Raw genomic sequence first — 17,649 nt, 5'->3', positions numbered from 1 at the left:
CCAGGTTCCCGCCGCAACTCGAGAAAAAACATGAGACTTCCCCCTCGCCGCGAGATGAGGCCCGATTCCCCTGCACTGCGTGCAGAGCAATTCCGTGTTGCACATCACACATGAAAGGAGCCTTGATTTCCTTGATGGCACTCCAGAGAAACCCCAAGAACACTGTTTCAAGGCTGGAGGCATCCTGAGGTCCCTGTAGCAGCACGAAAGAGCTCCGTGGACCATGAATCAACTCGAGATGAGAGGTTAGTCCCTGGCTTCGACTCCAGAGGAATACCACCTTACCACAAGCACCTCAAGAGGAGGCTTCTCTCAGCTCTAGCTATGTGAGAGGGACCCTGAGTTTGCGGCCTCAAGTGGAAGGGAGACCGCGATGCCCTGACTCGAAATAAGGCCGGATATCCCTGCAGTGACTTGAATGCAGGCTCGTCTTGCATCTCCCAAGACGAAAGGATGTCTGAACCCCCTGTGGAGACCACAGAGAAAGACCTAGTTCCCCACCTCATCGCGACCGGAGGCCTCACATCCTTTGAAAACTCCAGAGGTACGCGGAGATCAGTGCCTCCAAAGGAGACGATGCCTGACTCCTCGTGAAACTTGATAGGAGTCCCAGGATTCCTGTGGCACGTGGAAAGGGACCCTTGGTCTCCCGCCTCAGCTGGAGAGGGGTGGCAATTGCCCTGCCAAGCCTCGAGGAGAATCCCGAGTTGTCTCTCGCAACTAGGCAGGAGTCCTGACATGGCTGAACAAACAAGTGGTTGGAAGGGCCATCCCCGTCGTAACTCGCGAATATACCCCAGGTTCCCGCCGCAACTCGAGAAAAACCATGAGACTTCCCCCTCGCCGCGAGATGAGGCCCGATTCCCCTGCACTGCGTGCAGAGCAATTCCGTGTTGCACATCACACATGAAAGGAGCCTTGATTTCCTTGATGGCACTCCAGAGAAACCCCAAGAACACTGTTTCAAGGTTGAGGGATCCTGAGGTCCCTGTAGCAGCATGAAAGAGCTCCTTGGACCATGAATCAACTCGAGATGAGAGGTTAGTCCCTGGCTTCGACTCCAGAGGAATACCACCTTACCACAAGCACCTCAAGAGGAGGCTTCTCTCAGCTCTCGGTATGTGAGAGGGACCCTGAGTTTGCGGCCTCAAGTGGAATGGACACCGCGATGCCCTGACTCGAAATAAGGCCGGATATCCCTGCAGTGACTTGAATGCAGGCTCGTCTTGCATCTCCCAAGACGAAAGGATGTCTGAACCCCCTGTGGAGACCACAGAGAAAGACCTAGTTCCCCACCTCATCGCGACCGGAGGCCTCACATCCTTTGAAAACTCCAGAGGTACTCGGAGATCAGTGCCTCCAAAGGAGACGATGCCTGACTCCTCGTGAAACTTGATAGGAGTCCCAGGATTCCTGTGGCACGTGGAAAGGGACCCTAGGTCTCCCGCCTCAGCTGGAGAGGGGTCCCAATTGCCCTGCCAAGCCTCGAGGAGAATCCCGAGTTGTCCCTCGCAACTAGGCAGGAGTCCTGTCCTCGCTGAACAAACACGTGGGTGGAAGGGCCATCCCCGTCGTAACTCGAGAATATACCCCAGGTTCCCGCCGCAACTCGAGAAAAACAATGAGACTTCCCCCTCGCCGCGAGATGAGGCCCGATTCCCCTGCACTGCGTGCAGAGCAATTCCGTGTTGCACATCACACATGAAAGGAGCCTTGATTTCCTTGATGGCACTCCAGAGAAACCCCAAGAACACTGTTTCAAGGTTGAGGGATCCTGAGGTCACTGTAGCAACACGAAAGAGCTCCGTGGACCAAAAATCAACTCGAGATGAGAGGTTACTCCCTGGCTTCGACTCCAGAGCAATACCACCTTACCACAAGCACCTCAAGAGGAGGCATCCCTCAGCTCTATGTATTGAAGAGGCACCCTGAGTTTGCGGCCTCAAGTGGAATGGACACCGCGATGCCCTGACTCGAAATAAGGCCGGATATCCCTGCAGTGACTTGAATGCAGGCTCGTCTTGCATCTCCCAAGACGAAAGGATGTCTGAATCCCCTGTGGAGACCACAGAAAAAGACCTAGTTCCCCACCTCATCGCGACCGGAGGCCTCACATCCTTTGAAAACTCCAGAGGTACGCGGAGATCAGTGCCTCCAAAGGAGACGATGCCTGACTCCTCGTGAAACTTGATAGGAGTCCCAGGATTCCTGTGGCACGTGGAAAGGGACCCTTGGTCTCCCGCCTCAGCTGGAGAGGGGTCGCAATTGCCCTGCCAAGCCTCGAGGAGAATCCCGAGTTGTCCCTCGCAACTAGGCAGGAGTCCTGACGTCGCTGAACAAACAAGTGCTTGGAAGGGCCATCCCCGTCGTAACTCGCGAATATACCCCAGGTTCCCGCCGCAACTCGAGAAAAACCATGAGACTTCCCCCTCGCCGCGAGATGAGGCCCGATTCCCCTGCACTGCGTGCAGAGCAATTCCGTGTTGCACATCACACATGAAAGGAGCCTTGATTTCCTTGATGGCACTCCAGAGAAACCCCAAGAACACTGTTTCAAGGCTAGAGGGATCCTGAGGTCACTGTAGCAACACGAAAGAGCTCCGTGGACCAAAAATCAACTCGAGATGAGAGGTTAGTCCCTGGCTTCGACTCCAGAGGAATACCACCTTACCACAAGCACCTCAAGAGGAGGCTTCTCTTAGCTCTATGTATGGAAGAGGCACCCTGAGTTTGCGGCCTCAAGTGGAATTGGAGACCGCGATGCCCTGACTCGAAATAAGGCCGGATATCCCTGCAGTGACTTGAATGCAGGCTCGTCTTGCATCTTCCAAGATGAAAGGATGTCTGAATCCCCTGTGGAGACCACAGAGAAAGACCTAGTTCCCCACCTCATCGCGACCGGAGGCCTCACATCCTTTGAAAACTCCAGAGGTACGCGGAGATCAGAGCCTCCAAAGGAGACGATGCCTGACTCCTCGTGAAACTTGATAGGAGTCCCAGGATTCCTGTGGCACGTGGAAAGGGACCCTTGGTCTCCCGCCTCAGCTGGAGAGGCGTCCCAATTGCCCTGCCAAGCCTCGAGGAGAATCTCGAGTTGTCCCTCGCAACTAGGCAGGAGTCCTGACGTCGCTGAACAAACACGTGGGTGGAAGGGCCATCCCCGTCGTAACTCGCGAATATACCCCAGGTTCCCGCCGCAACTCGAGAAAAACAATGAGACTTCCCCCTCGCCGCGAGACGAGGCCCGATTCCCCTGCACTGCGTGCAGAGCAATTGCGTGTTGCACATCACACAAGAAAGGAGCCTTGATTTCCTTCATGGCACTCCAGAGAAACCCCAAGAACACTGTTTCAAGGCTGGAGGCATCCTGAGGTCCCTGTAGCAGCACGAAAGAGCTCCGTGGACCATGAATCAACTCGAGATGAGAGGTTAGTCCCTGGCTTCGACTCCAGAGGAATACCACCTTACCACAAGCACCTCAAGAGGAGGCTTCTCTCAGCTCTAGCTATGTGAGAGGGACCCTGAGTTTGCGGCCTCAAGTGGAATGGACACCGCGATGCCCTGACGCAAAATAAGGCCGGATATCCCTGCAGTGACTTGAATGCAGGCTCGTCTTGCATCTCCCAAGACGAAAGGATGTCTGAATCCCCTGTGGAGACCACAGAGAAAGACCTAGTTCCCCACCTCATGGCGACCGGAGGCCTCACATCCTTTGAAAACTCCAGAGGTACGCGGAGATCAGTGCCTCCAAAGGAGACGATGCCTGACTCCTCGTGAAACTTGATAGGAGTCCCAGGATTCCTGTGGCACGTGGAAAGGGACCCTTGGTCTCCGGCCTCAGCTGGAGAGGCGTCCCAATTCCCCTGCCAAGCCTCGAGGAGAATCCCGAGTTGTCCCTCGCAACTAGGCAGGAGTCCTGACGTCGCTGAACAAACACGTGGGTGGAAGGGCCATCCCCGTCGTAACTCGAGAATATACCCCAGGTTCCCGCCGCAACTCGAGAAAAACCATGAGACTTCCCCCTCGCCGCGAGATGAGGCCCGATTCCCCTGCACTGCGTGCAGAGCAATTCCGTGTTGCACATCACACATGAAAGTAGCCTTGATTTCCTTGATGGCACTCCACAGAAACCCCAAGAACACTGTTTCAAGGTTGTGGGATCCTGAGGTCACTGTAGCAACACGAAAGAGCTCCGTGGACCAAAAATCAACTCGAGATGAGAGGTTAGTCCCTGGCTTCGACTCCAGAGGAATACCACCTTACCACAAGCACCTCAAGAGCAGGCTTCTTTCAGCTCTAGGTATGTGAGAGGGACCCTCAGTTTGCGGCCAGAAGTGTAATGGACACCGCGATGCCCTGACTGGAAGTAAGGCCGGATATCCCTGGGGTGACTTGAATGCAGGCTCGTCTTGCATCTCTCAAGATGAAAGGATGTCTGAATCCCCTGTGGAGACCACAGAGAAAGACCTAGTTCCCCACCTCATCGCGACCAGAGGCCTCACATCCTTTGAAAACTCCAGAGGTACGCAGAGATCAGTGCCTCCAAAGGAGAGGATGCCTGACTCCTCCTGAAACTTGATAGGAGTCCCAGGATTCCTGTGGCACGTGGAAAGGGACACTTGGTCTCCCCCCTCAGCTGGATAGGCGTCCCAATTGCCCTGCCAAGCCTCGAGGAGAATCCCGAGTTGTCTCTCGCAACTAGGCAGGAGTCCTGACGTCGCTGAAAAAGCACGTGTGTGGAAGGGCCATCCCCGTCGTAACTCGAGAATATAACCCAGGTTCCCGCCGCAACTCGTAAAAAACAATGAGATTTCCCCCTCGCAGCGAGATGAGGTCCGATTCTCCTGCACTGCGTGCAGAGCAATTCCGCGTTGCACATCACACATGAAAGGCGCCTTGATTTCCTTGATGGCACTCCAGAGAAACCCCAAGAACACTGTTTCAAGGCTAGAGGGATCGTGAGGTCACTGTAGCAACACGAAAGAGCTCCGTGGATCAAAAATCAACTCGAGATGAGAGGTTAGTCCCTGGCTTGGACTCCAGAGGAATACCACCTTACCACAAGCTTCTCAAGAGGAGGCTTCTCTCAGCTCTAGGTATGTGAGAGGGACCCTGAGTTTTTGGCCTCAAGCGGAATGGACACCGCGATGCCCTGACTCGAAATAAGGCCGGATATCCCTGCAGTGACTTGAATGCAGGCTCGTCTTGCATCTCCCAAGACGAAAGGATGTCTGAATCCCCTGTGGAGACCACAGAGAAAGACCTAGTTCCCCACCTCATCTCAAACGGAGGCCTCACATCCTTGGAAAACTCCAGTGGGACGCGGAGATCAGTGCCTCCAAAGAAGACGATGCCTGACTCCTGGTGAAACTTGATAGGAGTCCCAGGATTACTTTGGCAAGTGGAAAGGGACACTTGGTATCCCGCCTCAGCTGGAGAGGCGTCCCAATTGCCCTGCCAAGCGTCGAGGAGAATCCCGAGTTGTCCCTCGCAACTAGGCAGGAGTCCTGACGTCGCTGAACAAACACGTGTGTGGAAGGGCCATCCCCGTCGTAACTCGAGAATATACCACAGGTTCCCGCCGCAACTCGAGAAAAACCATGAGACTTCCCCCTCGCCGCGAGATGCGGCCCGATTCCCCTGCACTGCGTGCAGAACAATGCCGTGTTGCACATCACACAGGAAAGGAGCCTTGATTTCCTTGATGGCACTCCAGAGAAAGCGCAAGGAAACTGTTTCAAGGCTAGAGGGATCCTGAGGTCACTGTAGCAATACGAAAGAGCTCCGTGGACCAAAAATCAACTCGAGATGAGAGGTTAGTCCCTGGCTTCGACTCCAGAGAAATACCACCTTACCACAAGCACCTCAAGAGGAGGCTTCTCTCGGCTCTAAGTGTGTGAGAGGGATGCTGAGTTTGCGGCCTCAAGTGGAATGGACACCGCGATGCCCTGACTCGAAATAAGGCCGGATATCCCTGCAGTGACTTGAATGTAGGATCGTCTTGCATCTCTCAAGACGAAAGGATGTCTGAATCCCCTGTGGAGACCACAGAGAAAGACCTAGTTCCCCACCTCATCGCGACCGGAGGCCTCACATCCTTGGAAAACTCCAGAGTGACGCGGAGATCAGTGCCTCCAAAGGAGACGATGCCTGACGCCTCGTGAAACTTGATAGGAGTCCCAGGATTCCTGTGGCACGTGAAAAGGGACCCTTGGTCTCCCGCCTCAGCTGGAGAGGCGTCCCAATTGCCCTGCCAAGCCTCGAGGAGAATCCCGAGTTGTCCCTCGCAACTAGGCAGGAGTCCTGACGTGGCTGAACAAACACGTGGGTGGAAGGGCCATCCCCGTCGTAACTCGAGAATATACCCCAGGTTCCCGCCGCAACTCGAGAAAAACCATGAGACTTCCCCCTCGCCGCGAGATGAGGCCCGATTCCCCTGCACTGCCTGCAGAGCAATGCGGTGTTGCACATCACACAGGAAAGGAGCCTTGATTTCCTTCATGGCACTTCAGAGAAATACCAAGAACACTGTTTCAAGGCTAGAGGGATCCTGAGGTCACTGTAGCAGCACGAAAGCGCTCCGTGAACCAAAAATCAACTCGAGATGAGAGGTTAGTCCCTAACTTCGACTCGAGAGGAATACCACCTTACCACAAGCACCTCAAGAGGAGGCTTCTCGCAGCTTTAGGTATGTGAGAGGGACCCTGAGTTTGCAGCCTCAAGTGGAATGGATACCGCCATTCCCTGACTCGAAATAAGGCCGGATATCCCTGCAGTGACTTGAATGCAGGCTCGTCTTGCATCTCGCAAGACGAAAGGATGTCTGAATCCCCTGTGGAGACCACAGAGGAAGACCTAGTTCCCCACCTCATCGCGACCGGAGGCCTCACATCCTTTGAAAACTCCAGAGGTACGCGGAGATCAGTGCCTCCAAAGGAGACGATGCCTGACTCCTCGTGAAACTTGATAGGAGTCCAAGGATTCCTGTGGCACGTGGAAAGGGACGCTTGGTCTCCCTCCTCAGCTGGAGAGGCGTCCCAATTGCACTGCCAAGCCTCGAGGAGAATCCCGAGTTTTGCCTCGCAACTAGGCAGGAGCCCTGACGTCGCTGAACAAACACGTGTGTGGAAGGGCCATCACCGTCGTAACTCGAGAATATACCCCAGGTTCCCGCCGCAACTCGAGAAAAACCATGAGACTTCCCCCTCGCCGCGAGATGAGGCCCGATTCCCCTGCACTGCGTGCAGAGCAATTCCGTGTTGCACATCACACATGAAAGGAGCCTTGATTTCCTTGATGGCACTCCAGAGAAACCCCAAGAACACTGTTTCAAGGCTAGAGGGATCCTGAGGTCACTGTAGCGACAGGAAAGAGCTCCGTGGACCAAAAATCAACTCGAGATGAGGGGTTAGTCCCTGGCTTCGACTACAGAGGAATACCACCTTACCACAAGCACCTCAAGAGGAGGCTTCTCTCAGCTCTAGGTATGTGAGAGGGACCCTGAGTTTGCGGGCTCAAGAGGAATGGACACCGCGATGCCCTGACTCGAAATAAGGCCGGATATCACTGCAGTGACTTGAATGCAGGCTCGTCTTGCATTTCCGAAGATGAAAGGATGTCTGAAACCCCTGTGGAGACCACAAAGAAAGACCTAGTTCCCCACCTCATCGCGACCGGAGGCCTCACATCCTTTGAAAACTCCAGAGGTACGCGAAGAACAGTGACTCCAAAGGAGAAGATGCCTGACTGCTCGTGAAACTTGATAGGAGTCCAAGGATTCCTGTGGCACGTGGAAAGGGACCCTTGGTCTCCCGCCTCAGCTGGAGAGGCGTCCCAATTGCCCTGCCAAGCCTCGAGGAGAATCCCGAGTTGTCCCTCGCAACTAGGCAGGAGTCCTGACGTCGCTGAACAAACACGTGGGTGGAAGGGCCATCCCCGTCGTAACTCGAGAATATACCCCAGGTTCCCGCCGCAACTCGAGAAAAACCATGAGACTTCCCCCTCGCCGCGAGATGATGTCCGATTCCTCTGCACTCCGTGCAGAACAATTCCGTGTTGCACATCACACATGAAAGGAGCCTTGATTTACTTGATGGCACTACAGAGAAACCCCAAGAACACTGTTTCCAGGCTAGAGGGATCTTGAGGTCACTGTAGCAACAAGAAAGAGCTCCGTGGACCAAAAATCAACTCGAGATGAGAGGTTAGTCCCTGTCTTCGACTCCAGAGGAATACCACCTTACCACAAGCACTTCAAGAGGAGGTTCTCTCAGCTCTAGGTATGTGAGAGGGACCCTGATTATGCGGCCTCAAGTGGAATGGACACCGAGATGCCCTGACTCGAAATAAGGCCGGATATCCCTGCAGTGACTTGAATGCAGGCTCGTCTTGCATCTCCCAAGATGAAAGGATGTCTGAATCCCCTGTGGAGACCACAGAGAAAGACCTAGTTCCCCACCTCATCGCGACCGGAGGCCTCACATCCTTTGAAAACTCCAGAGGTACGCGGAGATCAGTGCCTCCAAAGGAGACGATGCCTGACTCCTCGTGAAACTTGATAGGAGTCCCAGGATTCCTGTGGCACGTGGAAAGGGACCCTTGGTCTCCCGCCTCAGCTGGAGAGGCGTCCCACTTGCCCTGCCAAGCCTCGAGGAGAATCCCGAGTTGTCCCTTGCAACTAGGCAGGTGTCCATTCGTCGCTGAACAAACACGTGGGTGGAAGGGCCATCCCCGTCGTAACTCGAGAATATACCCCAGGTTCCCGCCGCAACTCGAGAAAAACCATGAGACTTCCCCCTCGCCGCGAGATGAGGCCCTATTCTCCTGCACTGCGTGCACAGCAATTCCGTGTTGCACATCACACATGAAAGGAGTCTTGATTTCCTTGATGGCACTCCAGAGAAACCCCAAGAACACTGACTCAAGGCTAGGGGGATCCTGAGGTCACTGTAGCAACACGAAAGAGCTCCGTGGACCAAAAATCAACTCGAGATGAGAGGTTAGTCCCTGGCATCGACTCCAGAGGAATACCACCTTACCACAAGCACCTCAAGAGGAGGCTTCTCTCAGCTCTATGTATGTGAGAGGGACACTGAGTTTGCGGCCTCAAGTGCAATGGACACTGCGATGCCCTGACTCGAAATAAGGCCGGATATCCCTGCAGTGACTTGAATGCAGGCTCGTCTTGCATATCCCAAGACGAAAGGATGTCTGAATCCCCTGTGGAGACCACAGAGAAAGACCTAGTTCCCCACCTCATCGCGACCGGAGGCCTCACATCCTTTGATAACTCCAGAGGTACGCAGAGATTCGTGCCACCAAAGGAGACGATGCCTGACTCCTCGTGAAACTTGATAGGAGTCCCAGGATTCCTGTGGCACGTGGAAAGGGACCCTTGGTCTCCCGCCTCAGCTGGAGAGGCATCCCAATTGCCCTGCCAAGCCTCGAGGAGAATCCCGAGTTGTCCCTCGCAACTAGGCAGAAGTCCTGACATCGCTGAAAAAGCACGTGTGTGGAAGGGCCATCCCCGTCGTAACTGGAGAATATACCCCAGGTTCCCGCCGCAACTCGAGAAAAACCATGAGACTTCCCCCTCGCCGCGAGATGAGGCCCGATTCCCCTGCACTGCGTGCAGAGCAATTGTGTGTTGCACATAACACATGAAAGGAGCCTTGATTTCCTTCATGGCACTTCAGAGAAATACCAAGAACACTGTTTCAAGGCTAGAGGGTTCCTGAGGTCACTGTAGCAACACGAAAGAGCTCCGTGAACCAAAAATCAACTCGAGATGAGAGGTTAGTCCCTAACTTCGACTCGAGAGGAATACCACCTTACCACAAGCACCTCAAGAGGAGGCTTCTCGCAGCTTTAGGTATGTGAGAGGGACCCTGAGTTTGCAGCCTCAAGTAGAATGGATACCGCCATTCCCTGACTCGAAATAAGGCCGGATATCCCTGCAGTGACTTGAATGCAGGCTTGTCTTGCATCTCGCAAGACGAAAGGATGTCTGAATCCCCTGTGGAGACCACAGAGGAAGACCTAGTTCCCCACCTCATCGCGACCGGAGGCCTCACATCCTTTGAAAACTCCAGAGGTACGCGGAGATCAGTGCCTCCAAAGGAGACGATGCGTGACTCCTTGTGAAACTTGATAGGAGTCCAAGGATTCCTGTGGCACGTGGAAAGGGACGCTTGGTCTCCCTCCTCAGCTGGAGAGGCGTCCCAATTGCACTGCCAAGCCTCGAGGAGAATCCCGAGTTGTCCCTCGCAACTAGGCAGGAGTCCTGACGTCACTGAACAAACACGTGGGTGGAAGGGCCACCCCGTCGTAACTCGAGAATATACCCCAGGTTCCCGCCGCAACTCGAGAAAAACCATGAGACTTCCCCCTCACCGCGAGATGAGGTCCGATTCCTCTGCACTCCGTGCAGAAAAATTCCGTGTTGCACATCACACATGAAAGGAGCCTTGATTTACTTGATGGCACTACAGAGAAACCCCAAGAACACTGTTTCCAGGCTAGAGTGATCTTGAGGTCACTGTAGCAACAAGAAAGAGCTCCGTGGACCAAAAATCAACTCGAGATGAGAGGTTAGTCCCTGTCTTCGACTCCAGAGGAATACCACCTTACCACAAGCACCTCAAGAGGAGGCTTCTCGCAGCTTTAGGTATGTGAGAGGGACCCTGATTATGCGGCCTCAAGTGGAATGGACACCGCGATGCCCTGACTGGAAATAAGGCCGGATATCCCTGCGGTGACTTGAGTGCAGGCTCGTCTTGCATCTCCCAAGACGAAAGGATGTCTGAATCCCCTGTGGAGACCACAGAGAAAGACCTAGTTCCCCACCTCATCGCGACCGGAGGCCTTACATCCTTTGAAAACTCCAGAGGTACGCGGAGATCAGTGCCTCCAAAGGAGACGATGCCTGACTCCTCGTGAAACTTGATAGGAGTCCCAGGATTCCTGTGGCACGTGGAAAGGGAACCTTGTTCTCCCGCCTCAGCTGGAGAGGCGTCCCAATTGCCCTGCCAAGACTCGAGGAGAATCCCGAGTTGTCCCTCGCTACTAGGCAGGAGTCCAGACGTGGCTGAACAAACACGTGGGTGGAAGGGCCATCCCCGTCGTTACTCGAGAATATAGCCCAGGTTCCCGCCGCAACTCGAGAAAAACCATGAGACTTCCCCCTCGCCGCGAGATGAGGCCCGATTCCCCTGCACTGCGTGCAGAGCAATTCCGTGTTGCACATCACACATGAAAGGAGCCTTGATTTCCTTGATGGCACTCCAGAGAAACCCCAAGAACACTGTTTCAAGGCTAGAGGCATCCTGAGGTCACTGTAGCAACACGTAAGAGCTCCGTGGACCAAAAATCAACTCGAGAAGAGAGTTTAGTCCCTGGCTTCGACTCCAGAGAAATACCACCTCACCACAAGTACCTCAAGAGGAGGTTTCTCTCAGCTCTAGGTATGTTAGAGGGACCCTGATTTTGCGGCCTCAAGTGGAATGGACACCGTGATGCCCTGACTCGAAATAAGGCCGGATATCCCTGCAGTGACTTGAATGCAGGCTCGTCTTGCATCTCCCAAGACGACAGGATGTCTGAATCCCCTGTGGAGACCACAGAGAAAGACCTAGTTCCCCACCTCATCGTGACCGGAGGCCTCACATCCTTTGAAAACTCCACAGGTACATGGAGATCAGTGCCTCCAAAGGAAACGATGCCTGACTCCTCGTGAAACTTGATAGGAGTCCCAGGATTCCTGTGGCACGTGGAAAGGGATACTTGGTCTCCCGCCTCAGCTGGAGAGGCATCCCAATTGCCCTGCCAAGCTTCGAGGAGAATCCCGAGTTGTACCTCGCAACTAGGCAGAAGTCCTGACATCGCTGAAGAAACACGTGTGTGGAAGGGCCATCCCCGTTGTAACTCGAGAATATACCCCAGGTTCCCGCCGCAACTCGAGAAAAACCATGAGACTTCACCCTCGCCGCGAGATGAGGCCCGATTCCCCTGCACTGCGTGCAGAGCAATTCCGTGTTGCACATCACACAGGAAAGGAGCCTTGATTTCCTTGATGGCACTCCAGAGAAACCCCAAGAACACTGTTTCAAGGCTAGAGGGATCCTGAGGTCACTGTAGCAACACAAAAGAGCTCCGTGGACCAAAAATCGACTCAGGATGAGAGGTTAGTCCCTGGCTTCGACTCCAGAGGAATACCACCTTACCACAAGCACCTCAAGAGGAGGCTTCTCGCAGCTTTAGGTATGTGAGAGGGACCCTGAGTTTGCGGCCTCAAATGGAATGGACACCGCGATGCCCTGACTCGAAATAAGGCCGGATATCCCTGCAGTGACTTGAATGCAGGCTCGTCTTGCATCTCCCAAGACGAAAGGATGTCTGAATCCCCTGTGGAGACCACAGAGAAAGACCTAGTTCCCCACCTCATCACGACCGGAGGCCTCACATCCTTTGAAAACTCCAGAGGTACGCGGAGATCAGTGCCTCCAAAGGAGACGATGCCTGACTCCTCGTGAAACTTGATAGGAGTCCCAGGATTTCTGTGACACGTGGAAAGGGACCCTTGGTCTCCCGCCTCACCGGGAGAGGCGTCCCAATTGCCCTGTCAAGCCTCGAGGAGAATCCCGAGTTGTTCCTCGCAACTAGGCAGGAGTCCTGACGTCGCTGAACAAACATGTGTGTGGAAGGTCCATCCCCGTCGTAACTCGAGAATATACACCAGGTTCCCGCCGCAACTCGAGAAAAACCATGAGACTTCCCCCTCGCCGCGAGATGAGGCCCGATTCCCCTGCACTGCGTGCAGAGCAATTCCGTGTTGCACATCACACTTTAAAGGATCCTTGATTTTCTTGATGGCACTCGAGAGAAACCCCAAGAACACTGTTTCAAGGCTAGAGGGATCCTGAGGTCACTGTAGCAACACGAAAGAGCTCCGTGGACCAAAAATCAACTCGAGATGAGAGGTTAGTCCCTGGCTTCGACTCCAGAGGAATACCATCTTACCACAAGCACCTCAAGAGGAGGCTTCTCTCAGCTCTAGGTATGTGAGAGGGACCCTGAGTTTGCGGCCTCAAGTGGAATGGACACCGCGATGCCCTGACTCGAAATAAGGCCGGATATCCCTGCAGTGACTTGAATGCAGGTTCGTCTTGCATCTCCCAAGACGAAAGGATGTCTGAATCCCCTGTGTATATCACAGAGAAAGACCTAGTTCCCCACCTCATCGCGACCGGAGGCTTCACATCCTTTGAAAACTCCAGAGGTACGCGGAGATCAGTGCCTCCAAAGGAGACGATGCCTTACTCCTCGTGAAACTTGATAGGATTCCCAGGATTCCTGTGGCACGTGGAAAGGGACCCTTGGTCTCCCGCCTCAGCTGGAGAGGCGTCCCAATTACCCTGCCAAGCCTCGAGGAGAATCCCGAGTTGTCCCTCGCAACTAGGCAGGAGTCCTGACGTCGCTGAAAAAACACGTGGGTGGAAGGGCCATCCCCGTCGTAACTCGAGAATATACCCCAGGTTCCCGCCGCAACTCGAGAAAAACCATGAGACTTCCCCTCGCCGCGAGCTGAGGCCTGATTCCCCTGCACTGCATGCAGAGCAATTCCGTGTTGCACATCACACATGAAAGGAGCCTTGATTTCCTTGATGGCACTCATGAGAATCCCCAAGAACACTGTTTCAAGGCTAGAGGGATCCTGAGGTCACTGTAGCAACACGAAAGAGCTCCGTGGACCAAAAATCAACTCGAGATGAGAGGTTTGTCCCTGGCTTCGACTCCAGAGGAATACCACCTTACCACAAGCACCTCAAGAGGAGGCTTCTCTCAGCTCTAGGTATGTGAGAGGGACCCTGAGTTTGCGGCCTCAAGTGGAATGGACACCGCAATGCGCTGACTCGAAATAAGGCCGGATATCCCTGCAGTAACTTGAATGCAGACTCGTCTTGCATTTCCCAAGACGAAAGGATGTCTGAATCCCCTGTGGAGACCACAGAGAAAGACCTACTTCCCCACCTCATCGCGACTAGAGGCCTCACATACTTTGAAAACTCCAGAGGTACGCGGAGATCAGTGCCTCCAAAGGAGACGATGCCTGACTCCTCGTGAAACTTGATAGGAGTCCCAGGATTCCTGTGGCACGTGGAAAGGGACACTTGGTCTCCCGTCTCAGCTGGAGAGGCGTCCCAATTGCCCTGCCAAGCCTCGAGGAGCATCCCGAGTTGTCCCTCGCAACTAGGCAGGAGTCCTGACGTCGCTGAACAAACACGTGTGTGGAAGGGACATCCCCGTCGTAACTCGAGAATATACCCCAGGTTCCCGCCGCAATTCGAGAAAAACCATGAGACTTCCCCCTCGCCGCGATATGAGGCCCGATTCCCCTGCACTGCGTGCAGAGCAATTCCGTGTTGCACATCACACATGAAAGGAGCCTTGATTTCCTTGATGGCACTCCAGAGAAACCCCAAGAACACTGTTTCAAGGCTAGAGGGATCCTGAGGTCACTGTAGCAACACGAAAGAGCTCCGTGGACCAAAAATCAACTCGAGATGAGAGGTTAGTCCCTGGCTTCGACTCCAGAGGAATACCACCTTACCACAAGCACCTCAAGAGGAGGCTTCTCTCAGCTCTAGGTATGTGAGAGGGACCCTGAGTTTGCGGCCTCAAGTGGAATGGACACCGCGATGCCCTGACTCGAAATAAGGCCGGATATCCCTGCAGTGACTTGAATGCAGGTTCGTCTTGCATCTCCCAAGACGAAAGGATGTCTGAATCCCCTGTGTATACCACAGAGAAAGACCTAGTTCCCCACCTCATCGCGACCGGAGGCTTCACATCCTTTGAAAACTCCAGAGGTACGCGGAGATCAGTGCCTCCAAAGGGGACGATGCCTGACTCCTCGTGAAACTTGATAGGATTCCCAGGATTCCTGTGGCACGTGGAAAGGGACCCTTGGTCTCCCGCCTCAGCTGGAGAGGCGTCCCAATTGCCCTGTCAAGCCTCGAGGAGAATCCCGAGTTGTCCCTCGCAACTAGGCAGGAGTCCTGACGTCGCTGAAAAAATACATGTGTGGAAGGGCCATCCCCGTCATAACTCGAGAATATAACCCAGGTTCCCGCCGCAACTCGAGAAAAACCATGAGACTTCCCCCTCGCCGCGAGATGAGGCCCGATAATCTGCACTGCGTGCAGAGCAATTCCGTGTTGCACATCACAAATGAAAGGAGCATTGATTTCCTTGACGGCACTGCAGAGAAACCCCAGGAACACTGTTTCAAGGCTAGAGGGATCCTGAGGTCACTGTAGCAACACGAAAGATATCCGTGGACCAAAAATCAACTCGAGATGAGAGGTTAGTCCCTGGCTTCGACTCCAGAGGAATACCACGTTACCACAAGCACCTCAAGAGGAGGCTTCTCTCAGCTCTAGGTATGTGAGAGGGACCCTGATATTGCGGCCTCAAGTGGAATGTACACCGCGATGCCGTGACGTGAAATACGCCCGGATATCCCTGCAGTGACTTGAATGCAGGCTCGTCTTGCATCTCCCAAGATGAAAGGATGTCTGAATCCCCTGTGGAGACCACAGAGAAAGACCTAGTTCCCCACCTCATGGCCACGGGAGGCCTCACATCCTTTGAAAACTCCAGAGGTACGCGGAGATCAGTGCCTCCAAAGGCGACGATGCCTGACTCCTCGTGAAACTTGATAGGAGTCCCAGGATTCCTGTGGCATGTGGAAAGGGACCCTTGGTCTCCCGCCTCAGCTGGAGAGGCGTCCCAATTGCCCTGGCTAGCCTCGAGGAGAATCCCGAGTTTTCCCTCGCAACTACGCAGGAGTCCTGACGTCTCTGAACAAACACGTGTGTGGAATTGCCATCCCCGTCGTAACTCGAGAATATACACCAGGTTCCCGCCGCAACTCGAGAAAAACCATGAGACTTCCCCCTCGCCGCGAGATGAGGCCCGATACCCCTGCACTGCGTGCAGAGCAATTCCGTGTTGCACATCACACATGAAAGGAGCCTTGATTTCCTTGATGGCACTCCAGAGAAACCCCAAGAACACTGTCTCAAGGCTAGATGGATCCTGAGGTCACTGTATCAACACGAAAGAGCTGCGTGCACCAGAAATCAACTCGAGATGAGAAGTTAGTCCCTGGCTTCAACTCCAGAGGAATACCACCTTACTACAAGCACCTCAAGAGGAGGGTTCTCTCAGCTCTATGTATGTGAGAGGGACCCTGAGTTTGCGGCCTCAAGTGGAATGGACACCGCAATGCCCTGACTCAAAATAAGGCCGAATATCCCTGCAGTGACTTGAATGCTGGCTCGTCTTGCATCTCCCAAGATGAAAGGATGTCTGAATCCCCTGTGGAGACCACAGAGAAAGACCTAGTTCCCCACCTCATCGCGACCGGAGGCCTCACATCCTTTGAAAACTCCAGAGGTACGCGGAGATCAGTGCCTCCAAAGGAGACGATGCCTGACTCCTCGTGAAACTTGATAGGAGTCCCAGGATTCCTGTGGCACGTGGAAAGGGACCCTTGGTCTCCCGCCTCAGCTGGAGAGGCGTCCCAATTGCCCTGCCAAGCCTCGAGGAGAATCCCGAGTTGTCCCTCGCAACTAGGCAGGAGTCCTGACGTCGCTGAACAAACACGTGGGTGGAAGGGCCATCCCCGTCGTCACTCGAGAATATACCCCAGGTTCCCGCCGCAACTCGAGAAAAACCATGAGACTGCCCCCTCACCGCAAAATGAGGCCCGATAATCTGCAGTGCGTGCAGAGCAATTCCGTGTTGCACATCACACATGAAAGGAGCCTTGATTTCCTTGACGGCACTCCAGAGAAAACCCAAGAACACTGTTTCCAGGCTAGAGGGATCCTGAGGTCACTGTAGCAACACGAAAGATCTCCGTGGACCAAAAATCAACTCGAGATGAGAGGTTAGTCCCTGGCTTCGACTCCAGAGGAATACCACCTTACCACAAGCACCTCAAGAGGAGGCTTCTCTCAGCTCTAGGTATGTGAGAGTGACCCTGAGTTTGCGGCCTCAAGTGGAATGTACACCGCGATGCCGTGACGTGAAATAAGCCCGGATATCCCTGCAGTGACTTGAATGCAGGCTCGTCTTGCATCTCCCAAGATGAAAGGATGTCTGAATCCCCTGTGGAGACCACAGAGAAAGACCTAGTTCCCCACCTCATGGCGACCGGAGGCCTCACATTCTTTGAAAACTCCAGAGGTACGCGGAGATCAGTGCCTCCAAAGGAGACGATGCCTGACTCCTCGTGAAACTTGATAGGAGTCCCAGGATTCCTGTGGCACGTGGAAAGGGACCCTTGGTCTCCCGCCTTAGCAGGAGAGGCGTCCCAATTGCCCTGGCAAGCCTCGAGGAGAATCCCGAGTTGTCCCTCGCAACTACGCAGGAGTCCTGACGTCGCTGAACAAACACGTGTGTGGAAGGGCCATCCCCGTCGTAACTCGAGAATATACCCCAGGTTCCCGCCGCAACTCGAGAAAAACCATGAGACTTCCCCCTCGCCGCGAGATGAGGACCGTTTCCCTGCACTGCGCTCAGAGCAATTCCGTGTTGCACATCAAACATGAAAGGAGCCTTGATTTCCTTGATGGCACTCCA

This window comes from Cervus elaphus, chromosome 20 (genome assembly GCF_910594005.1).
Source record: "Cervus elaphus chromosome 20, mCerEla1.1, whole genome shotgun sequence".
NCBI lineage: Eukaryota > Metazoa > Chordata > Mammalia > Artiodactyla > Cervidae > Cervus > Cervus elaphus.
Note: the sequence above shows the minus strand (reverse complement) of the source record.